General features: G+C 40.4%; 1 pseudogene; it reads left to right on the forward strand.

Annotated features, from left to right (window-relative positions):
- Positions 1-240: 240 nt before the first annotated feature.
- Positions 241-7,344, forward strand: LOC100456570 (bifunctional methylenetetrahydrofolate dehydrogenase/cyclohydrolase, mitochondrial-like; annotated as a pseudogene).
- The last annotated feature ends 1,810 nt before the right edge of the window (positions 7,345-9,154 follow it).

Consider the following 9,154-nt stretch of genomic DNA (forward strand, 5'->3'; position numbering starts at 1 on the left):
TAAGCCCCCCAACCAATGGAATGGACCCCTCCTCTGGGCCAAGGGCATTCCAAAGTTAACCTGGGGCTGGGTGCAGTGGCTCACATCTATAAGCCCAACGTTTTAGGAGGCTGAGGAGGGAAGATCACTTGAAGCCAGGGAATCAAGACCTGCCTAGGCAACATAGAGAGACCTCCATCTCTACTAAAAATTAAAAATATTAAACAGGTCCCGGCGCGGTCACCGGCACAGGCTATAGCTGCGACTTCCCTCATGTCCACGTTGGCTGCCCGGCTGCTGCAGCCCGCGCACAGCTGCTCCCTCCGCCCTCGCCCCTTCCACCTCGCGGCAGTTCCAGATGAAGCTGTTGTAATTTCTGGAAGGAAACTGGCCCAGCAGATCAAGCAGGAAGTGCGGCAGGAGGTAGAAGAGTGGGTGGCCTCAGGTGACAAACGGCCACACCTGAGCGTGATCCTGGTTGGTGAGAATTCTGCAAGTCACTCCTACGTCCTCAGCAAAACCAGGGCAGCTGCAGATGTGGGAATCAACAGTGAGACAATTGTGAAACCAGCTTCAATTTCAGAGGAAGAATTGTTGAATTTAATCAGTAAACTGAATAATGATGATAATGTAGATGGCCTCCTTGTTCAGCTGCCTCTTCCAGAGCATATTGATGAGAGAAGGATCTGCAATGCTGTTTCTCCAGACAAGGATGCTGATGGCTTTCATGTAATTAATGTAGGGCGAATGTGTTTGGACTAGTATTCCATGTTACCGGCTACCCCTTCGGGTGTGTGGGAAATAATTAAGCGAACTGACATTCCAACCCTAGGGAAGAATGTGGTTGTGGCTGGAAGGTCAAAAAATGTTGAAATGCCCATTGCAATGTTACTGCACACAGGTGGGGTGCATGAACGTCCCGGCGGTGATGCCACTGTTACAATATCTCATCGATATACTCCCAAAGAGCAGTTGAAGAAACATACAATTCTTGCAGATATTGTAATATCTGCTGCAGGTATTCCAAATCTGATCACAGCAGATATGATCAAGGAAGAAGCAGCAGTCATTGACGTGGAAATAAATAGAGTTCATGATCCTGTAACTGCCAAACTGAAGTTGGTTGGAGATGTGGATTTTGAAGGAGTCAGACAAAAAGCCGGTTATATCACTCCAGTTCCTGGAGGTGTTGGCCCCATGACAGTGGCAATGCTAATGAAGAATACCATTATGGCCGGGCATGGTGGCTCACACCTGTAATCCCAGCACTTTGGGAGGCCGAGGCGGGTGGATCACAAGATCAGGAAACGGAGACCATCCTGGCTAACACAGTGAAACCCCCGTGTCTACTAAAAATACAAAAAAAAAAAAAAAATTAGCTGGGCCTGGTGGCAGGTGCCTATAGTCCCAGCTACTCGGGAGGCTGAGGCAGGAGAATGACATGAACCCAGGAGGCAGAGCCGAGATCGTGCCACTCCAACCTGGGAGACACAGCGAGACTCCGTCTCAAAAAAAGAAAAAAAAAAAAAGAATATCATTGTTGCTGCAAAAAAAGGTGCTGAGCCTTGAAGAGCGAGAAGAGCTGGAGTCTAAAGAGCTTGGGGTAGCCACTAATTAACTATTGTGTCTTCTATGTCATGAACAACACTCCAGGCCAGCTCAAGAAGCAAAGCAGGCTAATAGAAATGCAATATTTTTAATTTACTGAAATGGTTTAAAATGATGCCTTGTATTTATTGAAAGCTTAAATGGGTGGGTGTTTGTGCACATACCTCTGCAGTACCTCACCAGGGAGCATTCCAGTATCATGCAGGGTCCTGTGATCTAGCCAGGAGCAGCCATTAACCTAGTGATTAACATGGGAGACATTACCGTGTGGAGAATGGACACTTCACTTTGTCAAGCACCTCAGTTACACATTTGCCTTTTCTAGGATTGCAATTTCCAAGTGCTGTTCCAATGACAGTTGATACTCATTTTAGGTACCAAATCTTTTGAGTTCAACTGATCAAACAAAAGAAAAAGTGTTGCTAGAGAAAATTAGGGAAAAGGTGAAAAAGAAAAAATGGTAGTAATTGAGCAGAAAAAAAAATTACTCTAATTTATATATGTATTGATTGGTAACCAGATTTATCTAAGTAGAACTGAATTGGCTAGGAAAAAAGAAAAATTACATGTTAATCGTTTTCCTAAGCTGTCTTTTTGAGGCTTAGTCAGTCTTTGGGAAAATGTTGAGGATTATTCCTTGCTATCAGTACTCTTTTATGTATGTTACCCTTCAGTAAGTTCTCCCCATTTTAGTTTTCTAGGATTGAAAGGCTTCTTTTATACATTATTTGTGTGTATTGTCATATTTGGCTTTTGCTGTATACTTTAACTTCATTGTTAAATGTTTGTATTGTATGATTTCTTTGGTGTATCTTAAAACCTATTTTTGAAAAACAAACTTGGCTTGGTAATCATTTGGGCAGCTTGGATAAGTATGCAACTTACTTTTCCACCAAAGAACTGTCAGCAGCTGCCTGCTTTTCTGTGATGTACCCTGTTGACTTTTCCAGAAATTTTTTAAGAGTTTGAGTTAATATTGAATTTAAGCAGACTTTCTGATTAAAGGTCTTTTTTTCTTTTTTAATAAAACACATGTGTCTGGTGTGGTATGAATTTCTGAAATTCTGCCTTCCTATGACTCCTAGTTGCGACCTGAGTTTCTTTCTCATTTAATCAATGTAGATGTTCCTATATTCAGTAACACTTACTTCTATAGCCTTAAATAGATCATTTTTTTCTTCTTTATTTTGTGGAGATGGGGGTCTTGCTATGTTGCCTGGGCTGGTATTGAACTCCTGGCCTGAAGCAATCAATCCTCTTGCCTCAGCCTCCCAGAGGGCTGGGATAACAGGTATGGGCCACCCACGCCCAAACAGAGGTTTAAAGAGCTTTGGAGAAACCAGCCTCATCCTCCAATCTTTTTTTTTTTTTTTTTTTTTTTTTTTGAGACTGAGTCTCGCTCTGTTGCCCAGGCTGGAGTGCAGTGGCGTGATCTCGGGTCACTGCAACCTCTGCCTCTCGGGTTCAAACAATTCTTGTGCCTCAGCCTCCTCAGTAGCTGGGATTACAGGTGCATGCCACCATGCCTGGCGATTTTTGTGTTTTTAGTAGAGACGGGGTTTCATCAAGTTGGCCAGACTGGTCTCAAACTCCTAACCTCAAGTGATCCACCTGCCTCAGCTTCCCAAAATGCTAGGATTACAGGCGTGAGCCACCGCACCTGGCTAGTCCTACAGTCTTATATCCCAACAGGTTGTGCCAAACTAGGAGCTTAATCTGTAAAATACTTGAGGCAGGGATAGGTTCCTTGTCTATTTTGGCTTTTGGCTAAGCAGAAGTAGCTCCTGCTCTAGGCAGCTTGAGGCAGAAAGAGAAAGAACAGTTGAATTGACTTACCTCCCTCCTTGTTCTTCTGCCAGCTGGTGTTATTCTTTTGATAGTTCTCTGGAGCTGAAAGAAATTTAGAGAGTTTGCTGGAGATGTTTTTGTGAGTGAGGTATAGCTCATGTCTATAAGTCATGCCTGCTTACTTACCTAGATGATTAAACATGGAGCAAGATGATCAAGATGACCAAAATTTTATTGAATTACAGTTGTAAGTGGAAAAAATGACTGACTTACTGCATGGAGAAGTATTATGTCAACCTGTTAAAAGCTATGGAAATTAAAATGTTCATGTATATACAAAATATAAATGACATGTAAGGTAAAATAACAGTGATCAATTTACAACAAAGAAATTAACAGAGTAGTTTTCCAGCTTGTTTGATTAATCAAGCAGGTTTACTCTTGAATCCATAGCATTTCTACAATTTAATTTGGACAAAGTTCTATCCCAAATCAGCCAGGTTTTAAAACTGAAATGTTAAGGGTGGATTTTTAGCTCCGCCAGGATTGGTGTGGATGATGATAAATACTTTTTTAAAAAATTAAGTATTATTGTTTATAAGACATGGGTTCCAGCTGTCTCCCTGGCTAGAGTGCAGTGGCCTGATCATAGCTCACTGCAGCCTTGAACTCCTGGGTTTAAACGATCCTCCTGCCTCAGCCTCCGAAATGGCTGGGACTACAGGTGTGTGCCAGCATGCCTGGCTAATTTTTAAACATTTGTTTAGAGATGGGCTCACTATGTTGCCCAGGCTGGTCTTGACCTCCTGACCTCTATTGTTCCCCCGACCTCAGCCTCCCAAGTAGCAGGATTACAGGTGTGAGCCACTGTGCCTGGCAAGAATTTATACTTAGGCATAGGAGATGTTTCTGGATTAGTTAAGAAATTCTGCTATCAGTAGGAGTAGAGGTTTAGAGTTTTACCTCTTGGAAGTATCCCTTGGAAGGGAGCTCTGAGATTAAATGTAATCAAACACTTATTGAGAGCTTTCTATGGACCAGGCACTACATCAGACTCTGGGGATTACAAAGGCAATTACCTGTCCTGGTACTCAAGGTGTTAATGATCTAGTGTCATTTTTCTTTAAAAAAGAAAGCACCTGCATTTTTCATCTTGAGCAAATATGGTAACTCTAACCAAAGTGATTTACTCAAGGTTCAAGTCATAGTTGTTTTGGAGAAAGTAAGTGTCAGATGCACTGTGGCTGTCAGGCACATGGTGGGTATTAAATAAACATGGTTGGTGTTCATTGAATGTGGATTGAAGGTTAAATGACTGATCTTAAGTTTCATGAGGAATAGGTTTGCTTTATTGAAACTGGTTTTCATCTTCCAAAATAGTTTTCAAACATTCCTTTAAAGTACTACGTTGATTAATACTGCAAAGTTATAATCTAAAATGTGACATTACCTCTGTCTAACCTGTACTGTTCATGTGAATGGGAGTTTGACTTTGGGAATAAACATTGAAAATTTGCAGGAAGGACTCACCTAAATGTATAATGAAATGTGATTCCAGGTATGAAAAACCAGTGATAATTTAAAGGATCATTTTGTTGATTTAAATATATATATATCTATAAAACAGGTGTGGTGGCACATGCCTGTAGTCCCAGCTACTCAAGAGGCTGAGGTGGGAGGATTCCTTGAGTGCAGGAGTTGGAGGCTGCAGTGAGCTATGATTGTGCCACTGCACTCCAGCCTGGGCATCAGAGCAAGACCTTGTCTCTAAAAAACAAAAACAAGACCTGGCTCAGTGGCTCATGCCTGTAATCCCAACACTTTGGGAGGCCGAGGTGTGTGGATCACCTGAGGTCAGGAGTTCAAGACCAGCCTGACTAACATGGAGAAACCCCATCTCTACTACAAATACAAAATTAGCCAGGCGTGTTGGTGCTTTCCTGTAATCCCAGCTACTCGGGAGGCTGAGGCAGGAGAATCGCTTGAACCTGGGAGGCAGAGGTTGCGGTAAGCTGAGACCATACCATTGCACTCCAGACAGGGCAAGAAGAGTGAAACTCTGTCTCAAGAAAAAAAAACAAAAAACAAAAAACAATGGTAACCTGAAACACTAGTTCAAGCAATGATGGGAGTGGGTAGTCAGACTTGCCTCATGGCCTCCACCCTTTGGAATTCAGGCACAACTGACCAGCATTAACATTAAAACAGAAAACTTAAGATGGACAAAGCAGATTCTTTGTAGCAGTAAGATACCAACATGACAGATAGCAGGCCCTGAAAGAACTCAAAGTATTTTATCCTAAAATATCTTTCTTTGACATATTTTGAAATGGCCCTGCAAAGCTGTCTCTTGTGGCAAAAAATTTACATTCTATAAAGAATCCTTTTCTCTTTTTCGGTCTTTTTCCTGATACAGGAGAGAATTGTTAATAACTAAGAGTCTGGCACCTTTTGAAGTCTGATGGGAAACATTTACAATCTATTCTTTCTGAAGCCTGCTACCTGGGGGCTTCGTCTGCATAATAAGAATCTTGGTTTCCACAGCCCCTTATCTTAACCCAGACCCTTTCTTCTATGGATTCTAGGCCTTTTAGATAAACCCTTTAACCAATTGCCAATCAGAAAATCTTTGAATCCACCTATGACCTGGAAGGCACTCTGCTCCCCTTCGCTTGGAGTTGTATCCTTTCTGGCCCAAACCAGTGTGCAGCTTACACGTATTGATTGATATCCTATATCTTTCTAAAATGCATGAAATCAAGCTGTAGCCTGGCCACCTGGGGCAGATATTCTCAGGATCTCTTGAGACTATGTCGTGGTCATGTCCTTAACCTTTGCAAAATAAACTTCTAAACTGATTGACACTTGTGTCAGTTACTTTTTGGGTTATACCTTAAATATACACAATTTTATTTGTCAGTTATACCGCAATAAAGCTGAAAAAATGAGATAAACCACATATGAAAGAGTAAAGCGCAAGTAGAACAAATAATTTTTTAATTGAAAAAAAATAGGAGTGGCCTGCACAACAAACTATGAAAACATATTCTAAGATTATTATTGTATTGGTACAGAAATAGATGTGTCAAGATCTGCATGACACATTATTGAGTGAAAAAATAAGATGCACACTAAGTTCAGTATACAAATGTTAATCACACCATAAAATAGCAATAGTAAAAAAAATTAAAAGGTCCTCTGTAATTTATAAGCACATTAAAGCTTGAGAAACACTGAGGAATACAGTCCTTTCCATGAGGATTGTAAGGTCTTAAACCTTAGGAAACCATTCTTTCCTCTCTCTCTTTCCACCACAGTCTTACTCATTTGAGTTTCTCTAGCACCCAGTAATACAGTGCTAGTGTATTGGGCTAAGACAGTTTTAGAAAATGCAGAAACATACTAATGTTAATATGGTTACAAGACAGTTCTGAAAGCGATGGCATCTTCTCTGCCTTCGTTATACTGAGGCCAAGGAACTCAGTCTTACGCAGTCATGTGTCACATAACAATGTTTCAATCAACTATGAACTAGATATTCCACAGTGATCCCATAGATTACAAGGAAGCTGAAAAACTCCTACCACCCAGTGACATGGTAACAGTGAAGTGCAGTGTTTGTGGTGATGCTGGTGTAAACACTGTTGTATAAAAGTATAGCAATACAATTAGGTACATGCAATATACAATATTTGACAATGATAATAAGCAACTATGTTGCTGGTTTATATATTTGCTACACTATACTTTTTATTGTTATTTTAGAGTATACTCCTACTACTTATAAAAAGAAAAAAGTTAACTGTAGAACAGCCCCAGCCAGGTCTTTCAGGAGGTATTCCAGAAGAAATCATGGTTATCATAGGAAGTGACAGCTCCTTGTGTGTTATTGCCCCTGAAGCCTTCCAGTATAGACGGCAAGATGTGGAGGAGGGAGACAGTGATATTGATGACCCCGACCCTGTGTAGGCCTAGGCTATTGTTTGTGTTTATGTCTAAGTTTTTAACAAAAATTTAAAAAGTTAAAAAAAAATTAATTGAAAGAAGCTTTGAGAATGAAGATATAGAGAAAGAATATATATATATATATATATATATATTTTTTTTTTTTTTTTAATGGAGCCTCACTCTGTCACCTAGGCTGGAGTGCAGTGGCACGATCTCTGCTCACTGCAACCTCTGCCTCCTGGGTTCAAGCAATTCCCCTGCCTCAACCTCCCAAGTAGCTGGGACTACAGGCACGTGCCACCACTCCAGCTAATTTTTTGTAGTTTTAGTAGAGACGTGGTTTTATCGTGTTAGCCAAGATGGTCTTGATCTCCTGACCTCGTGATCCGCCCGCCTTGGCATGGCGTGTAGTGCTGGGATTACAGGCGTGAGCCACCGCGCCCGCAAGAAAATATTTTTATACAGCTGTATAGTGTGTCTGCTTTTTAAGCTAAGTGTTATTACAAAAGAGTCAAAAAGATAAAGAATAATTTAAAAGTATACAAAGTAAAAAAGTTACAGTAGGTCGGGCACCGTGGCTCACGCCTGTATTCCCAGCACTTTGGGAGGCCAAGGAGGGTGGATCATGAGGTCAGGAGATTGAGACTATCCTGGCTAACATGGTGAAACCCCGTCTCTACCAAAAATACAAAAAATTAGCCGGGCGTTGTGGTGGGTGCTTGTAGTCCCAGCTACTTGGGAGGCTGAGGCAGGAGAATGGAGTGAACACAGGAGGCGGAGGTTGCAGTGAGTTGAGATCGCGCCACTGCACTCCAACCTGGGCAACAGAGCAAGACTCCGTCTCAAAAAAAAAAAAAAAAAAGTTACAGGAGTAAGAAATATTTTTATAAATTTAGCATAGCCTAAGTGTATGGTGTTTATAAGTGTAGTAGTGCACAGTAATGTCCTAGGCCTTCACATTCACTCACCACTCACTGACTCACCCAGAGCAACTTTCAGTCCCGCAAGCTCCATTCATGGTAAGTGCCTTATACATGTATACCATTTTTTAATATTTTATACTGTATTTTTATTGTACTTTTTCTATGTTTAGATACACACGTACTTACCATTATGTTATAATTGCCTACAGTATTTAGTACAGTACCATGCAGTACAGGCTTGTAGCCTGGGAGCAATAGGCCATAGCTTACAGCCTAGGTTGTACCAAGCTACTCCATCTAGGTTTGTGTAAGTACATTCTATGATGTTTGCAAAATGACAAAATCATCTAAGGATGCATTTCTCAGAATGTATCCCTATTGTTAAGCAATGCATAACTGTAATTAGAAGTTGTTTTCTAGTCACCCACAGTTGACTTTTTGAGGTGAGTAGTATTCCTCTCATATAAAAGAGCTATGGGATGCGCATGTAAAAATATACTTTGAGGAGGCAAAATGGAGAGAACTCAGGTAGCAGAATTTTAAATTTTAAACAAAGTAGATATTTGGTTAGTACACCCTTTCTGCAAGACAAATTGTCAATGTGTACTAACAGCATTAAAACTCTTTGACTTAGATCCTAAAGATGCACACAAAGATTAATGAAGGAAAATTTTGTATGTGCCAATTATTTATATTAGAGAAAATTTATAAATACAATAATTATATGATTAATTAAATTATGATATAGCCACATAATAGAGGCACAAATATTATTTTTTGTTTGGGAAAAACTCACTAAATGTAAAGGTAAACTCACAAAATGAAAATTAAGTATGTGTCTTTCAAAGAGAGGTAAAGAAAAAAATTTTAATGACAATTTTATACAAAAACATTTATACAGCAATAAT

Source organism: Pongo abelii, chromosome 2 (genome assembly GCF_028885655.2).
Source record: "Pongo abelii isolate AG06213 chromosome 2, NHGRI_mPonAbe1-v2.0_pri, whole genome shotgun sequence".
NCBI classification, from domain to species: domain Eukaryota; kingdom Metazoa; phylum Chordata; class Mammalia; order Primates; family Hominidae; genus Pongo; species Pongo abelii.